We start from the raw sequence: 17,657 nt of genomic DNA, 5'->3' as shown, positions 1-17,657 counted from the left end.
TATTGCAAGGGAAAACAAGATTGATGTGAAATTCTCAATTTAATGTCTTATCAAATTGGATTCCTTCCTTGAGTTTTTAATGTAAAAAATGTGTCTCTCTTCCAGAACTGTATAGAAGGAGGACATTCCAACTCCCTTCTTGAGATGCTTTACTTAATTACCATGACTTGCATTTTTAAAGGCAGACTCTGAAATTTCATTTATTTTAGGACTTTCATTCATTAGTGTTATAAGTAAAAATCTGATTTGTAGAGCTCAGATTTACTAGAAGTGACTGAAGAATGTTTACTTAATGGCAATGAATGAACTACAGCATTTTTCCTCTCTAATGATAAGTTAGTCTTTAAAAAGTTTGCATGCGATTTTGTGATTATATTCTCTCCCTAGCCCCCAAAGAACAGATAACATCTAAATTACATCTCACAATCCTTTCTAGGATGGTGAGAGTGAAGTTCTGTCTATAGTACATATGAAGTAACTACAACTCGAATTACCAAAATACTGAATTAACCAGAATACATTCTACTGCTTCACTTTTAGGGAAAAAAGGAGCAAATGATACCAAGACAAGCTCATAACAGAGATCTAATCAGCAGATGTGTACGGATGAAAATACAGGTACAAATGAATTTCTTATATTCTTTTGGATCTCCATCTAAATCGTAGTATAATGATTACTAGTATTCAAAATGTTAAAGTAGAATGTGGAATCAGCAAAAGATTGAGCAATCAAACTTTCAATGAGAGTTAAACACTTTAGAAAAGCTTATTCCAGGTGTTTCACAGTACCTAGGTTTAGGGAGGTGGAAATATGAAAAAAACCACTTCTCTGCATTCGAGGAATGATGACCCCAGACACTATTTGTCTACTTTTGGCAAACCCATGTACTATGCATGGGGAGAAGAGCCATTCTATGAAAAAGAGACTCCCTTGACCTTTATCTTTAAATTCTACTCAGAATATTCCTTCTATTTCTTTGTCTTAACTGAATCTAGACAATCTTCTAAGAACAAGGCTTCATCTGTCAGCCTTCCAAATGGGGGGACATTTCCCCTTCAAGTGACTCCAGAATTGAGTGTGCCAGTGTCCTCCCCATTGCCACATTCAGGCCATTACTCCTTTCCTCTCTAGCTAGTTTTCCTTGCTTTGAAGCTTGTGCTCCATTCCTTGTGCTGGTCTTCACCTGAACTCCAGTCATGCCTCCTCCACTGGTGCTTCTCTGGTCAGCTCCCTCACCCCTTCACACCAACCCCATCTATCAGCCCACATGACTTTAATGTCCCTATGAATGAACAATTCACCACTCCAATGAATTACCGACTCTGCCTCATCCATTGCATGTTATGGAACTTGGCAATACTTGAAACTATTCCATTTCTGAATCTAATGGTGCAAACATCTCGTATTCATTCATAATCTTCTTTTCTTTCAACTTGCTTTGTTAAGTACCCTACTACTTCAAGTGGACCTTCCCTTCCATCTCTACATCCTCTAATGAATCTATTCATCAATTGCTCTTTTCTACCTATTTTCATTCTATTATTGGTAGATTTTGGGATCCATCATGCCAATTACTTTGCGGCAAATTCACTCCCAACCCTAGATGAACCCACGCCTTCTCCTTGTCTGCACCCTGGCTGCTGAAAACACCTGAGGAAAAACACAGTGAGACAAACTGCTACCACGACACATTAGTGGTCAGTGGTGACCCCACCCAGGCCATCAATACTACCTGGCAGCTTGGTCTTCAAATGTCTACAGATTCTCTGTTAAATCTGTTTTATTTTTCACAAATTCCCAACTTTCTCATTCTCAGCTATGTTTGCTTCCTGTTTCACTGGAAAAATGGAGTCCATTAGATAGGAACTTCATACAGCCAACTGTTTTCCCTCTTCCAACAAAGGCTAACCCTTCTGCATGTGCTCTGCAATCCATCTCATCAGGGTTTTCTCAGGGACACTAATTATTTTCTCTTTTATTTTATTTAAATCTCTTCCTCTCTTAGACCCTTCCCATCAGTACTTATGTTGCTATTAGCCGTCACATTATAGTAAAAAAAAAAATAAAAAATTCTGGAAACCACATAATCCTCTAGCTACCACCTCTCTCCTGCCCTTCATTCTCAAATCTCTGGCCTGAGTTGCCTACAGTGTCTCTCTATATTCTTAGCTCTAATTCTCTTCACAAATCTTCCCATTTACCTTCTGTCTCATCCACTCCATGGAAACAGTTCTTGTTAAAGTCACGAGTTATCTCCATATCACTTAATTCAATGTACTCTTTTTTTTAAACTTTTATTTATTATGTAATCTCTACTTCCAAAGTGGACTTGAACTCAGTACCCTGAGATCAAGAGTCTCAGGCTCTACTGGCTGAGCCAGCCAGGAGCCCCTCAATGTCCTCACAACACACCACCTCTCAGAATCATTCCACCAAATTGACCACTCACTCTTTTGAAACCCTTCTTCCCTTTGGCTCTCATGATATCACGCATTCCAGTTTCCCTCCCTCATTCTGACTCTTCCCCTCACCCTTTGACAAACACTCCTCTTCCACCTACCCTGTAAATGTGGGACGGCTCCCTGACACAGTTCCACCTTCTCCCCACTCCACATTCTGCCACCAGGCAATCCCCTCCATACCCCTGGCTTCAACTGCTACCTATGTTCCCACCAACTTAAGTTCTATCTTCCACCCAGACTTCTCTTTTGAAACATTCATTTGACATCTCCATCTAGATGTGCCTCAAATACCTCAACCTAAGTGCACCTAAAACCGAACTCATGATTCAGCCTCTTCCCCTAAAACTTCTCTTCCAGTAGATGCTTTTACCACTCACCTAGTTCCTTGAACTATATATACCTTGGGCTCAGCCTTGACTCCCCTTCCTGCTTCTTTGAATAGACGAATGATTTCAACATAATATAGTAAATATGAAGATGGAAGCATATAAATTGCAAAATGGAACAAAGATAAGTGGCATTTCATCCATCTGAGGAAGTCTACCAATGTAGCTGCTAGTGAGTGACTCAGAGTGGCCTTGGACCCAAAATTCAGACAAAAGCTTAGTCAACAATCTGGTGCTTATTTCAGCTTCCCTTATAGCTGGTTCTTTTCTTTGTCTTCCTGAGACTAATGCCCTTGGAGAACCCAAGGCAGTTTAGCAGCTCTCTTTGCCGAGCTGTCAGTGGAGCAATAAATCAGCCCATCAGGTAATCTAGCTTTCCCTTTTTGCCCTCTTGCTGTGAACATAGGCCAAATTAACATTTAGGTTTTTCTGTAAGACAATGCAAATCTGGAAGATTGGTTACCTATACAGGGAAAAGGTGAGCAGGGACCAAATCACTAGGAGTCTTGTTTGACTTCTTAAGAAGCAAGGACTTGCTTTGTAACTGGGAGAAGCCTCTGAAGTTTTAAAGTAGGAAATGGATACATGAGGAGATAAACTCATGCCTTTGGTTCTTTCTCCTGGAACCTCCTGCCCCTTATTTATAGAAAATTGTGGAATTTCACATCCGAATAAAATTCTAGTGTAAGTTCACCAATCCATACAACAGTGTATTGCATAACTTTTAGAAAAAAGAATGTCAGGTTATGAAAATTACATTCAGAAAATTATTGTACTTCTTACATGTTTATCTGGCTCCACTATAATAAGCAAAGTTTTTACTCCCCAAACATTTGCAAAATATATTATCTATGTGCTAAGGATACCAACCTTGGGTCACACTTGTTCCTTTTCCTCTAATAGCTGAATTCAGGTAGAGTTTGTTGTCAGAAAGGGCTCTGCACAAGTCTATGGGATAGTGGCCACTGTACTTTGTCCTTGTCACCTGGCACAGAGCAATGAGGGCTTTGTTCGCTCTCCAGATGGGTTGTCAATCCTTAGACAAATCGAGGCACTTTTATGCTGTTATTTTAAAGCCTCAGCAGCTCCCCAACTCAGTATTGGAGTTTGGCAGGATGCTGCTGTCTGTGGGAAAGTACCCTGATTCAAAATAAATATCTCTAAGAAATTTTCCATTACCTGGAACCGGTTTCTTAGTTCAAGAACCCACTGTTCAACATTCACGCTATTGATATGTAAACATTTTGGTTGCTAAGGAGATAGACAAATGGATAAAAGAGGTCAAATGGATAAAGACATCCTCAGAGAAGTCATGTAGTGACAACCAAAGTTTACTTCCTAGGCATAGTTTTACTGCTGCGGACGATCAACACGGAAGGCACAGCCTTTTATTGTGTAAATCTACACTCAGAGGAAAGCATTGCCCTCGGCCTGGTTTTAGAAAGCATTAAGGGTCTCTAAGGAAGGTGGTGAATGTGAAGTTGAATTTGCGTCGCAGTGATACTTTCTTTCCTGGCGGAGGAGCTGGGGCTGAGTAGAATTTGGAAAGCTATATGGTAGGTGAAGGATGCCCTGGTCTGCAGCGAGCGAGACCGCTGAGCCTCCGGGTTTTATTCCAGAAGCAGCTCTTCGCAGAGCAGTGGGCACCTGCGGGAGGCCCGGGCTCGGGGCCGGGGGCGGGTCCTCGGGGGAGCTCCAGCCCAGCCCAGCCCCGGTTCCCTGCGTTCCCGCCCCCTGCGCGCCTCCGGGCCCGCGGGTCCGCGGCCTTCTGCTCGCCTTTTAGCTCTTCTGGTCCTGTTTTAGCTCTTCTTTTTGGGTCGGTCGGAGTGGGCGTCGATTTACATTTCCTTGCTGTCATTTCCTGGAGTCCTACGGAGTTCAGGATATTTGCATAAGATTACCGGCTTTTAAAGATACTTCCTTTATATTTTTTGTGTGTGCCTGTTTTCATATTTTTAAAAATTTGTCATTTGTTTTCTCTTTAACACTCTGATTATGAAACCTTGTACTTTTATATATTCCTATATTTTTCTCCTATAATGGCACCGATCTTTTACCTTGTAACTTCATGGCATCTTTTGTTCTATAAAATCATAATCTTTATGATTTGTTTTCTTTCTCTTCACATCTGCTGTGTTAGAAGCCCCACAGACCAGCCTACCTTAGGTGGGATCCTGGGGATCCATTTACTAGCTCTGTGTAGGTTCTTTGACTTCTCTGTATCTTTGCTTTCTCACTTGCAGGAAGGGGCTACTGTGAGGTTGTGAGGATGACGTGAGTTGAATGCACAAAGCCCTGGAACAGTGCGTGGCTGGTATCTCTGGACAGGTGTTTGCTATTGTTATTCCTACCCGGGTTATTAGTCTGCTTTCATTTTTCTCCATTTTGAGTAATCTATCATTTTCCAGTAAAAAACAAACAAACAAACAAACAAACAAACAACCCCTCTGTTATGAACTATACTATGTTATACCTATGTGGGTCTGTTTCTAAGCTCTGTCCAATCCCCTTGATCTACTGGTCTATTTCCAAGGGCAACACTCTATTCTGTGTGTGTGTGTGTTTTAAGGTTTATTTATTTATTTTAGAGAGATAATGTGAGAGCAGGGGGAAGGACAGAGGGAAAGTGAATCCTCAAGGGGACTCTTCACTGAGGGAAGAGCCCAGGTGGTCAATCCCAGGACCCTGAGATCATGACCAGAGCCGAAATCAAGAGTCCCATGCTTAATCAATTGAGCCATGCAGGCGCCCCAATACTCTATTGTTTTAATTAGTATAGCTTATGATAAGAGTCTCTATGTGGTAGGATAAGAACCTACGCTTATTCAAAATTGTCTTGGCTTAACTTGGTCCTTTATAGCTTCATAAGAATGATGAAATCATCTTGTCAATGACATGAACATTTGATATTTATTGGAATAGCATTACGTTTATAGATTTGTTGGGGGATATTCAGCATATTTACATTGACTGTTTCTTTTGCAGCCTTCAAAAAAGATTTGCAAATTTATTCACAAAGGTCTTGCATTTCTTTTATTAGATATATTCTTTTTATCTGAAGTTATCCTGTGGTTTTGTGGTCAGCTTGAATGGATTCTTTTATTTTACATTTCTAATTGAATCTTCCTAATCTATAAAAATGATTTTGATTTTGGAATATTGATCTAGTGTCCAGAAATCTGGTTGGAAATCTTGAAATCTTCTTTTTAGTTCTAATTAGCCTGTAGAGCTTCAGTGTTTTGTTTATTGCACTGGTTAGGATTTCAAATACAGTGTTGAATAGTAGTGATAGCATCCCTCTTGCGGTGTCTGATTTAGATGAATGTTTCTAAAATTTCACCCACAGTAAGCTGTTATTATAGATGTTTTGGTAGCTAGCTTTTAATAATATTAGGACCATCCCCTTCCCCACCTTCTTTGTTAAGAGTATCTATCACGATTGGATTTCGAATTTTAGTTAATGCTATGTTACTGATCTTATTTCTCCCCTTATTCTGCTAATATGGTAAGTCATACTTATGGACTTCCCAAATCTAAAACATCTGAGGTTTACCATCTCTAGTTTGCATTATGAAACATTTTACCTATCAGGTTGGCAAAAATCTGAGGGTTCAATAATCTACTTTTATTGTTGATGTGTTGGGAAAATGGGCTTTATCATGCATTGTTTGTAGAATAAATAATAATTTGTACCAATCCCACGGAGAGCAAATTGGAAGACACCTATCAAAATCTGCAGAATTACAAGTGCACAGATTCTTTGATCCACTGATCCCACTTTTAGAGATACATCCCTCAGACACTTGCACGTGTGTGACATGATGGGTGCACAGTTTTATTCAGTATGGTATCACTTGTAATAATAACAGATGGGAAACCATCAAACTGTTTACTTGTAGGAAACTAGTTTATGCTCTGACCTTTAGCAAGTTAGAGGCATCTGTCATGCTTCTTTCCATCCTGCCATGTGTCATCATCAACATTAGATCCTCCTTGGCAACTCAAGATTTAACATGTTTGGTACATAGTAGGTTCTAAGTTAATATGTTGAATAAATGAATGTTCAAAACGGTACCCTTTCTCCCCTCTTTTGGAGCTTTCCCCACCTCAGTAAATGGCTCCACTGGGGATTTGCTCAAGCCATATGCCTGGCAATCATCCTTGCCAATGGACCCCACATCCAACCCATACTCAAGTTATATTTGATTTCCAAGATCCATCTTTGTTCCCCTGCCTCAATTGAAGTCCTTGCCTCTGTCATTGGTCCCTTGTTTCCTTCCTATTTGCCTCCAGTCTATGTTGCAAGAAGCCTGAGTGATCTTCATGGAACATAACTAGGAAGACTTACCTTGGGATCCCTGGGCGGCGCAGCAGTTTGGCGCCTGTCTTTGGCCCAGGGCGCGATCCTGGAGACCCGGGATCGAATCCCACGTGGGGCTCCCGGTGCATGGGGCCTGCTCCTCCCTCTGCCTGTGTCTCTGCCTCTCTCTCTCTCTCTCTCTCTCTCTCTCTCTCTGTGACTATCATAAATAAATAAAAATTAAAAAAAAAAAAAACAGGAAGACTTACCTCCTCCGGTCCAGATCTTTCAATGACTTACATTCTTCCTATCCTTTAGTTCACCTTCAAGGCCCTGCCTGGCCTTTCCGCACCTCATCCTGCCACCTCGTGATGCTCCAGGTGTATCCTTGCTTTGTTTTCTAAGCAAATCAAGTGTCGGGACTTCTGTCTGAACTCTGTCCTTCCCTGTGCATGGCTGACTCCCACTTATCCTTCAGATCTCAGGCAGAGATCTGCCTTAGCCTCCCATCTTAGCTCCCCCCACTCTAAAGGGGTCTCACCACTATATTCTCTCTTAGTACCCCACTCCCTTCCTCCAGACCCCTCATTAGATGGCAGTCATACATTGGCTATCCTGTTCTTGAGATGGCCTAGTGAGTCTCCCTCCACATTCCCTGAGCTCTGCAAGTACCCAGACCCTCTCGGTTTTGTTCAGCCCCCGGCACTTCAGCGTTCAACAGCTGTTTGAATGAATGGCTGAGTGTTAGTGTTGTGTTTGGCTGTACTTACTTCAGTCTTGTTCTGTGTATAATTTTTACATGTGCAGCCTGATGTTGCCTGGCCCCTCTCCCACCAGGGTCACCTGGTCCCCTCTGTCATTTATGATCACAGATTGTTTCCAAAATTCCTCCTGATGCTCCAGAGGGAGCTCACCAGCCTGAACATTTGCCCAAGTTTGCTTGAGGACCAGTAGCTCATCTCTTCAAGACAGTGTCTGAGCCTGCAGCCACCTTGCTAGGGGCCTTCTGGTTCCTATACCAACCCTGGCTGAGGCCACAACCACTGGAGATGTCTGGGAGTACCTGAGACACTACCACATGGGCTGTCAGCTGGCTTTAGTTGCAAGGGCCAGCTTCCTCCAGTTGATGCATGCAATAAATAATCCAGCTTCCTGTGCCTTTCACTTTGGTATTTTGAACATATTTTCTATGTTAATACAGCTTCTTTCACTTTGTAAAAGGGCTGCCTAATATTCAGTCAGCCTTCAAATGGCTACTTAATATTTCCATGATTAATCAATCATAAGAATATCAATAATTAAACAAAAATCAAAGCCTTGCCAATTCCATTGTATTTGTACAAAAATACTAAGATTTCCTTGACCACCTTCTCCTTTCATAAGCTAGCCTAATTTAAAAAAAATGTATAGAATAATGAATGTTGTACTTTTTCTGTTGTAACAATGTCTTGAAAGACTATCCCCTGTTTCTTGGGGAATATGCAGAAATTAAGTTGGGGATTTTCCTACCATCTCCCCAGAGAATGTCCCTCCCAGTAAGTAAAAAGCCATTTAGTATTTCCCGTCCATATTCTTACATTATTACTGGAAAATGTGTTTTACTTCTGTCTCTTCTTCTAGAATGAAAGGTTAAAGATTTTATTACTCTCAAGGTCTTTGCTTTTCAGAGAATAAATGTTAAATTGTAAAATAGAGGCAAGGTTTGACAGAAATTCATTCAAGATTTATAAGTATTTTAAGCACTTGAAGTTTATTCTCCATGCTTTTGAAATAATTTTGTATTTTATTTTTATTTATTTGTTCGTTTGTTTATATTTAAGATTTGATTTTTGAATGATCTCCACATGGGTCTCAAACTCACAACCTTGAGATCAAGAGTTGCACGCCCCACTGACTGAGGTAGACCAGTGCCCCTAACTTAGTATTTTAAAAATTGAACATTTCATGTTGTTCTTGAGACAAGTCTATGAAAATTGCAATTCCTGGTTATTCCCATCTCTTCCTTACTGTTTTCCTAATCACTTGAAGGCAGATAGGGTGGCAGTAGGGGATTTAATGAGAATTTATAGCCATAATGGGGAGGAGTTGGGTAAAGGAGAAAAAAGGCCTAAGAAGAGCATGTCCTTATTTGCTTAAGCCTTCTTCACTTTGTGAATTTTTTTAAATTTTTATTTATTTATGATAGTCATACACACACAGAGAGAGAGAGGCAGAGACACAGGCAGAGGGAGGAGCGGGCCCCATGCACCGGGAGCCGGATGTGGGACTCGATCCTGGGTCTCCAGGATCGCGCCCTGGGCCAAAGGCAGGCGCTAAACCGCTGCGCCACCCAGGGATCCCCACTTTGTGAATTTATGGAGGAACTCTGCACTCCAGGAAGCTTATTCAAGGTAGGGGGAGAGAAAGAAAGCTAAGAAGCAAACATTCATGTTCTCTCTTTTCTCCAGATGAAGCCTCAGAATCATGGCAGGGGCTGTGGTATGGTGCGGTGGAATCATCCAGATAGGTTTGAAATTGTGTATACGCGTGTGGTGGGTGATGGGTCCTACTGACACACTTGAGTAGGAGCAGTGAGGACAGGTTGCAAGCCCCTGGCTTTGCCCATCTAGTGTGGCCCATGAATCAATGCACAGCTTCGGTTGGGGAGCTTGTCTAAGCCAATGGTCCCAAGATAGGACTCTTGATTCCCCACCTGTAACACATGACACACACAGGAGCCAGAGGTTGCCTCAAGTAGATATGGAGGAGCTGAGAGGACAGAGTAGGGGGCTACTGAATAGGGACCCTGATGACCAGTGGCTTTGCTGGGGTTAGCAGTAACTTGCGTCATTCATGCTATGGCATTCCATGGCCAGCAGACGAGGATACTACCCAAACTAGCCACCTCTTCCCTCATAGCCATGAAGACCACCAGCTTCCCCATACCCTTATCCACCTTTAGAAGGATCAGAGGGAGGGCAGGAATAGTTCTGTCAAGGAGCTGAACTTTAGCTGACCACTTATAAGAAGAGATAATTTACGCCAGAAATGATCAAGGCAGAATAAATTCAGAAGTTAGTTTTGTCTCTCTTTTCCCAGTTAGTATTCAGCGTGAATAGCCTTGTAATACTGTAATTATATAATTATGAAATGAAAAAATGAAAAAGTCCTTTTTTGGGGGGTGCAACAGAGTTGATTTTGTATGGATTTGAAATGTCTTGCTAAAAAAAGAATAAAAGATAAAATAAAATTTCTTGCTTTGTTATTTTTAAAAGATTTATTTATTTATTTATTTATTTATTTATTTATTTATTTGAGAGAGAGAGGGAGAGAGATCGTGTGCAGGGGTGGGGGTGTGGAGAAGCAGAGGGCGAGAAAGAGAAACTCAAGCAGATTTCTCACTGAGTGTGGAGCCAATGCAGGGCTCCAACTCTAGACTCATGAGATCATCACCTGAGCAGAAACCAAGAGACACTTTACCAACTGTGACACTCAATGCCCCATCTTGCTTTGGTTTTTAATTAAAATTTCCCCAAGTTTATGTTAAACATTCCATTCCTTAATCCATATAACACATTACATCCTCGGGACTGATCATTATCTTCCTTTGGGGTTTTGCTTTCTGAAGCCAGAATATTGTTCTCACTGGTTTTGGACCATGAGAGGGTGAAGGGTGGCCTCCTGTCTCTCCCATGGTGAGTTCCTTAAACAAGACAAGTGCAGGCCCTTGCTCATGGCTCTGACAAGAACTGAAGGATTGTTCTGTGTTTCCCAAGTACTGACTTTCATCCACTCTTCACTGCACAGAGCCTGTACCCATTTCCACATTTGACTTCCTGTGATGCCCTGTGGATGTAAGGAGTACATAGCTGCAACATGTCAGCTCACTACTTGCATTGTCTTTCCTTACCAGAGGACTGCCTAAGACAAGGGCCACATGCCAATGCTATTAAATAACTACCTCACCTCCCTATTCTCTTTTAAGAAAACATAGTGGAAAAGAAGGAAGGATGGATAAAAGGAAGGAAATCGATTTTATATTTAGGGTTCTAAAGCCACCTGCAGTCTCTCCTTAGGGAATAGTGAAGCTATGTTTAAACACAGCTGGTGGTTATATAGAGATGCTAATGCCATTTCTAGAATATGTAATTGGATGTGTGTGTTGACTAAAGCTTCCTAATTAATTTGCATGAATTAAGAAAAGATGTAGTGGGTTCACAGAAAAATTTTTTTCTGAAGAATCCAGTTTTATAACTTTCAAGGTCATTTGGAAAGGTCGCTTTCTGTGTTACCTTCTCATTGAACATACACTATTGCTTGAGCCAGAGCAGAGGTCCTTGTGGGGACATCTGGAGACAGGCAGCACTTGTGGGACACATCCTTGTTCAGTCATTTTAATCAAGTATCGACTGAACACTTGTTCTGAATCAGGCATTGAACAAGATTCCAAGGGCAGAATTTTTAAGAAAGCAGTGAAAGGGTAAGGGTAACAAAAGCTTTCAGATGCTTTCCCAGAATTATGTATAGTACACAAGGTCAGGGCATGAAAGAGGAAGGAGTGATGGTTTCTCTTTGGGGTAAGGGAAGGCTCTGGAAAGATTTGAAGAAATGACTTGCTTTTGGGCAAAGATGATGGAGGTGTTTGCTGTGCAGTTGTTGGATGGGAAGGAAGCAAGGGGAAGGAGCCCTATGGACCAAGTGTGAAATAATCCTACCTACTAGGAGCTGGAGACAGCTGGGTTGGGCTGGATGCACACACCAAAGAAGAGTCTCTCTCTCTCTCTTTTTTAAAGATTTATTTATTCATAGAGATGCAGAGAGAGACAGAGGCAGAGACACAGGCAGAGGGAGAAGCAGGCTCCATGCAGAGAGCCCGACATGGGACTCGATCCGCGGTCTCCAGGGTCACGCCCTGGGCTGCAGGCGGCGCTAAACCGCTGCGCCACTGGGGCTGCCCCGAGTCTCTTCTTTTTTTAAAGATTTAATTAATTTATTTATTTATGAGAGAGTGAAAGAACACAAGCAGGGGGAGTGGCAGAGGGAGAGGGAGAAGCAGACTCCCTGCTGAGCAGGGACTCCCCCCCACCCCCAGCATGGGGCTTGATCCCAGGACCCTGGGATCATAACCTGAGCTAAGGGCAGATGCTTAACCGACTGAGCCACCCAAGCACCCCAGGAGCATTCCCTTCTTGAATAAAGCCTTATCATTAAAAAAAGGTCATCTCCTTATGGACTTTTGCCTGCAGCTCACTGTCAGAACATGATCACATGGGGAGCTGTACATGTTTAACTGGGTATGTCATGGTACCAAGCAAAATCCAGATTTGTTATTGAAGGGAAGAATGGATATTGGGCAATCACCTAGTCATATTGACTGTGATGAGTTTGCTGTTTTATTATTATTATTACATGATGTTGGAGCATTTACTCCTTCAGGCCTCAATTTCCTCATCTCTAAAATGGTGTGAGTAGGGACTACCTAGAAGGATTATTTTGGGAACTAGAAATGATGGATATAAAGCATCCAGGACATAGCAGGTATTCAATAAATAGTGGGGTGAGGTTCATGTTCCCCTCCCTTTGGTTCCTCTCTTTTACTCCCTTCTTCTCCTTCTTCAAGTACATGCCTCACTTTCCTCCTCTTTAGTTTTAGAGTATATAGAAATATCTGGAAAGCCTGGAGACTGTATTTTAGTTTAAAATTAAAATTCTCCATCCTGCCAGATAGTTCATGTTGTCTTTGCTCTGCAATTAGGTGACATCTTTTGTGAAAACATCATGCGGTGTTCATAATGATTTGTCTTCAGCCACTAACATCAAAAAAGATGTAATTAATGCTTGAATTAAATGTCATCAGAAATAACCCACTGAGATTCATTGAGAATGTGTCTGAAGGAGTCAGTAGAATTAGATAGGTTGTTTGAATTCTCAATGAAAGGGAAATAGAATTTATTAAGTGAGTAATTTACATAAGGTACAGTGTTAGGTTCTTTACCTACTTTATTTAATATTTTCAAAGGCCTCTTGAGTTAAGCATTATTATTATTTGTTCTTCTCTTCTGTTATGGACTGAATGTTTGTGTCCCCAAACTTTGTATGTTGAAATCTAACCTCCAATGTGATTGTGTTAGGAGATGGACCTTTGGGAAGTAATGAGGTCCTTAGGTGAAGCCCTAATGAATGGAGTTAGTGTCCTCATAAGAGACCCCAGAGAGCTCCCTTGCTCATTCCACCATGTGAGGACATAGCAAGAAAAATGTCATCTCCGAATTAGGTAGGGGTTCTCATCTTGCAATTTGATATTGGATTGCTTGACTTCTAGAACTGTGAGAAATAAATTTCTGTTGTTTGTAAGCCACCCAGTTAGATGAAGAAACTGAGCATATTTTTTAAAAAAGATTTTTATTTATTTATTCATGAGAGACACACAGAGAGTGTGAGAGAGAGGGGGGCAGGGGAGAAGCAGGCTCCACGCAGGGAGCCTGATGGGGAACTCGATCCCGGGTCTCCAGGATCAGGCTCTGGGCTGAAGGCACGCTAAACCGCTGGGCCATCCGGGCTGCCCGAAATTGAGCATATTAATTTGAATTGTATTTGCTTGCTTGTAACTGAAATAATAGTAGTTTAAATGAGGTGCAAGTTTGTCTTGTCTCTTGTGTAAAAGATATTCAGTGTTCATGAAGATATAGATTTTTTCAGTCTGGCTCTTGGCTGATGCACAGAGCCAAGTTGTAACCCAGCTATCCTAAGACCAGAACTTGAAGTCTTGACCACAATGCAGGCTGCATCTTGCAGGTCGATATATAAAAAGATCCAAACATTTAGGTATTAGGCAGCCTCCATATTTAATTTATAATTTATTATGAACGTGTGCCATGAATGGTTTATTTATTCAATGTCATATTATCTTTTTTAAAAAATTAAAAAGATGTTTAATGTTCAAGAGTTAGTCCTAGAACAGCAACTCCATAGTCAATGCACTCAGTCTTCTCCAGTCTTTCTGCTCTTCCGCTGGCTTCCCCTGCGGTGTTGAGCCATGATCCAAGATGGCTGTTGTGCCTAAGAATAGATGCTAGATGGTAGTTTGTGCACATTTTTACCTTCACTAGACAATCCTAAATTGTTACATATTAGTTATAGAAAAGATCGCAATCTTTTCAATCACATGTGGAACATTGTAAAGTATTGACTATGAACTAGGCCACAAAGCAAATCTCAACACATATCACAGTCATTATTGCACAGGCCACTTTCTCTAACTAGAATGCATTTAAATTAGAAGTTAATGTACAGTTGAAAATTTTGTGACAGATTAAAAAATAATGGATGAATCAAAGAAGAACTCAGCTATATTCAAAATGAAGTGAAAATGACTTATAGTCATATTTCTGGTATACAGCTAAAGTTGTACTTAATGGAAAAGTTCTAACCATAAAAGCATATGTGAGAAGTGTTTGACTCAAGAATAGAGGAGGAGCACGAGGCTGGCTCAGTCAGAAGAGTATGCGACTCTTGATCTCAAAGTCATGAGTTTGAGCCCCACAGTGGGTGCAGAGATTACTTAAAAAATAAATAAACTTCGGGCACCTGAGTGGCTCAGAGTAAGTGTCTGCCTTCAGCTCAAAACATGATCTCCAGATCCTAGGATTGAGCTCTGTGTTGGGCTCCCAGCTCAGTGGGGAATGTGCTTCTCCTTTTCCCTGTACTTATCCTTCTTCTTGTGCTCTCTCTCTCAAACGAATAAGTAAAAATTTTTTAAAAAAACTTAATAGAGAAAAAAAGACACAAGCCGAAAAAAAAATGAAGAAAAGAAATAATAAATGTCTACAGAAATTAATGAACTAGAAAAAAATAGAGAAAGAAACAAGCAAGAAAACCAAGAGCTTGCTTTTGAAAAGAATAATAAAGTCGGATAACTGCTGGCAAGATGACTCAAGAAAAATGAGACAAGATGCAAATATATGAATTATAAAGGGGGTTGTAACTATAAATTTATCACGGATTTTAAAAGCCATAAGAATACTATAAATAATGTGTATATCTGTAAAACTTAAATAAAATGAATGGTTTTTCCAAGTATATAAATCTGAACAGTATGTAAGATATGATCCTGCTTTTTATTAACTATATATTTATATGTAACTATTGTAAAAGGAAAAAATGTTCAAATATTTTGTGTTAACTATGGGATACAAATTTAGGAATTTTTATTGTTTTTATCCATCCAAGTTTTCTAATTTTCAACAGTGAATGTAGATTTTATTTTATTTTTTTTTAATTTTTATTTATTTATGATAGTCACACACACAGAGAGAGAGAGACAGAGACATAGGCAGAAGGAGAAGCAGGCTCCATGCACCAGGAGCCCGACGTGGGATTCGATCCCGGGTCTCCAGGATCGCACCCTGGGCCAAAGGCAGGCGCCAAACTGCTGTGCCACCCAGGGATCCCTGAATGTAGATTTTAAAACCCACTAAGGGCTGGTTGGGAAGGGATGGAGGAGGGTCACACTGCCTCCAGGACACTCGGAGTTTATATTCTAGTGTCCTTTCATGGGCCTCTTGCTCTGGCAGGGACACCATGCTGTATGATATTCCCCAACCCATTCTCTACTCTTCCTTCTGGAGTGAGCTGTTTCTCCAACTTACAGGCTTTCTCACCCTGGGACATAAACCCTTGCATCTATGCAGCCATATCCCGTCCTAGGCCCATTTCCAGTCCTTCAAAGTCCAACCTTTTTGGGAGAAGAGGGTTGAGCACAGGAGGCACAGATAGTGATGGGTCTGGTCAAAGGACCTGGGATGTTGGAGTCACACAGATATGGATTTATATCCCTTGTTTGCCTCTTTCTGGCTGTATGGAGTTGGTCCTGTTCCTTAGCTTCTCTCATCTTTAGTTTGTTGGTGATGATGCTATGTTCTAAAATGAGGTGAAGTGTATGAAGCAACCGCCATGTAATGGATGCTCAGAAAACGTGAGTTCTTTCCTCCACTGTTTGCCTGTGGTTATAACTAATTTACTAGTAAGCTTGGAGTGTTGGGAAAGGATGATTCGCGTGTGTGTTGCTGTTGCTTAGCACGTGGGGCTTAGTATTCCTAAGCTGGAGCATTGTTGGGGGGCAGAGTTGGAGAGGCAGGGAGTATACGCAATTAATCAGATACCCCAGCAACTAAATGCTGGGTTTCTGCTAGCAGGAGAAATAGTAGCCAGAGACTTTCCATAGACTATAAACATTTTACTAGGGGAAAGGGGGTATGAATTTTCATCTGCTTGCCCAGGAAGAATGTCAAGGTCCACAGAAGGGAACTGCTTTTCCTTTAGGGAATCATACACGGAGGATAGCAGGAGGTGAGACTGCCTCCTGCTGGACTTGTTGGGGGAAGGCAGAGGGTGAGAAAATTCCTGCAATGAGAATTTGAGAACTTTTCTCTGTGCTGGGGGAAGAGATGGCTGGGTGAAGGTCTGGCCATGCATGGAGTGAGCCAAGGCATCAGTCAAGTGGGTGGGAATTGAGAATTCAGTCAGAGCAGGAATTCAGAATCACAGGTCTTACTCCATGCCAGTCATTTTTTAAAATTTAGGGCAGGTGCTAGATTTTCTGCTATTTGTGATGAATGCCTGAACCATTTGGGAAAAGAGGATTCCAGAAAACTGGAGAAATTGGTGGATGTCTGGGTTGGCCATGAAAAGTTGAGTAACATTGTCTCCATGTGCTAGGAGTCTAAAGAAATGACTCCTACAGGTTAGTTCTGGAGTGTTTCATCGCTTCCCACTAGAGCAGAGACTTGCACTGAACTTTGCCACATTGTGCAGAACTTGGGTAAGAGTTTGACAGATCTTTAAGAGTCTTGGGATGAATCAGACCCTAAAAATCAACTTTAGCTTCTGGTTGGTTGAAAAATGCCTGTCTGCCCTAAGGGTTTCTTTGGGTACTCTTGGCCATGTCCTTCTCTGCAAATTTGGAAATTCCTCTTCTAAGAGGCTGTTCCTCCGCCCACCTCTCTGGCTGCCTCTGTTGTTCCTTTCCCTTGCCCCTCTCTCGGTAGTTTGAACATAGTGACTCCTCCTGGCAGCCTTCTCCAGCCCAACTCCTCGCTCAGTTCATACTCACCACATCCATTTCCAAGGCTGTGCCTCTTCCAGGAGTTGAAGGACTCACAAGTTGACAGCCGTAGCTGCTGTGTTTTGGGTGCCCACTTCCCCATGAATGTCCTGAGTGCCTTCAAGTCACCATATCCCAGACAATGAGATGATCTCCCTCTCTCTCATCTATTTTGATGACTGATGGGCTGATGGCCATGACAGGGCTCCCAGTCCCCAGGACTAGATCCTTCACGATGACAGTTAACTCTTGTCCTGCCTCATCACTTGCATCTGGCCACCCTTGCTTCTCCCACACTGCAGTGCCGACAGAGTGGGCTCTCAGGCAGACTGTAGTTGACCCTCTGTGTCTTTCTTAGGTATCAACCATTCCCATCCCTCCACTAACTCTTATCTCTGACTGTCCAAACCCTTACGGTGAGATGTGA

General features: G+C 41.7%; 1 protein-coding gene across 8 annotated transcripts in view; it reads left to right on the top strand.

Moving 5' to 3' along the window:
- Positions 1-17,657, top strand: part of MOBP (myelin associated oligodendrocyte basic protein) — a 54,212-nt gene that overhangs the window by 8,320 nt on the left and 28,235 nt on the right. For 7 of the 8 annotated variants that reach the window (XR_012015137.1, XM_072793259.1, XM_072793260.1 and 4 more), the window contains one exon: positions 541-618. The exons of the other annotated variant lie outside the window; for it this stretch is intronic. The gene's annotated coding sequence lies outside the window, so the exon portion shown is untranslated. The remainder of the gene's footprint in view (positions 1-540; positions 619-17,657) is intronic. 8 annotated transcript variants of the gene reach the window in all.

This window comes from Canis lupus, chromosome 22, assembly GCF_048164855.1.
Source record: "Canis lupus baileyi chromosome 22, mCanLup2.hap1, whole genome shotgun sequence".
In the NCBI taxonomy this organism is placed as follows: domain Eukaryota; kingdom Metazoa; phylum Chordata; class Mammalia; order Carnivora; family Canidae; genus Canis; species Canis lupus.
This window is presented reverse-complemented; position numbering and strand designations above follow the sequence as displayed.